Source organism: Arachis stenosperma, chromosome 4, assembly GCF_014773155.1.
Source record: "Arachis stenosperma cultivar V10309 chromosome 4, arast.V10309.gnm1.PFL2, whole genome shotgun sequence".
NCBI lineage: Eukaryota > Viridiplantae > Streptophyta > Magnoliopsida > Fabales > Fabaceae > Arachis > Arachis stenosperma.
This window is the reverse complement of record NC_080380.1, coordinates 130,611,857-130,613,328: the sequence shown is the minus strand read 5'-3', so window position 1 is coordinate 130,613,328 and position 1,472 is coordinate 130,611,857.

Below are 1,472 nucleotides of genomic sequence, written 5' to 3'. Positions count from 1 at the left end.
TGAAAATGTGTTTCCTCACCATGAAATATTTTGCATAAATTCAAATTTCTTAGTAACCTACAGTAGTTCCATGTCTCATACAGAACCAACATCCTTTATACCTCTTCCAAATAACAATTCTAATTGATCCAATTTCCTCAATCAATCTATTTCATCCTCTCTGAATTTTATATCCCCACATAGTCCTTCTAACTCACCAAATTCTTCATTTCCTCCAATCAATTTAGATACTAATTCTCAAACCATATCTCACACATCTACTCAAAATACTATTGAAGTGCCTACTAGTGGAAATGACATATGCTTACTCCCAATCCCTGACAATACCAAGAACCTACACTCTAGGACAACTAGATCAAAGTCTGGAATTAGAAACCCAAAAGTCCTTGTCACTACTTAATCCTATGACTTAACTCCAAATATTCCAAAAACTGTCAATCAAGCATTAAGCTGTCCTCACTAAAAATCTGCAATAGTTAGGGCGGATACTGCGGTTACGACAAAGGTCCTGCAGGAAGCAACGAAAGCCAATTATAGATTCAGGCTTAGTTACAGGAAAATTTGGATGACAAAACAGAAGGCAGTAGCACATATATACGAAGATTGGGAAGAGTCATATGCCGAGTTGCCACGTTGGATGCTAGGGGTCCAGTCCACTATGGCCGGGATGGTTACAGTGTTGAAGACTTCTCTGGTTAGAGTGGGGATCAGGTCGATGAGTCTATAGTATACTTTCATCATCTTTTTGAGACATTTCTACCTTACATCAAGGCCTTTCGACATTGCAAGTCCCTCGTGAGCATTGATGGTACCCACTTGTATGGCAAGTATGGAGGTACCTTGCTGCTGGCTATAGAGCAAGACGGGAACTCAACATCTTGTCGATAGCGTTTGCACTTGTGGAGGGAGAAACTGTGGAGTCATACTTCTTTTTCTTGTCCAACCTACGACAGCATGTGACGCCATAGGAATATATTCTTGTTATCTCCGACAGGCATAACGGCATCAAAGCTGCCCCTAGGGCCCCCGATAGTGGTTGGCTACCTCCACATGCTTATCGAGCATTCTGTATTCGTCATGTGACAGCAAATTTCAGCCTGAGCTTCAAAGGTCAAGACGCGAGAAGACTGTTGGTGAATGCTGCATGTGCTAAGACCGAAGCAGAGTTTGATTACTGGTTTGACATTATACGGACTGAGTATCCAACTATGTGTGATTGGGCCAATCGGATAGAATATAACAAGTAGACCCAGCATCAGGATAGCGGGAGACGGTTTGGCCACATGACAACCAATATTAGTGAATGTGTGAATTCTGTGTTAAAGGGTACAAGGAACCTCCCATTAACTTCGTTGGTGAAGTCTACTTACGGAAGGCTTGTAGAGCTGTTCGTGGTCCGGGGACAGATGGTGGAGTCGCAATTGGGGACCGGCCATGAATTTTTCAGGCGTTGGTGAAAGCAATAGAGCGCA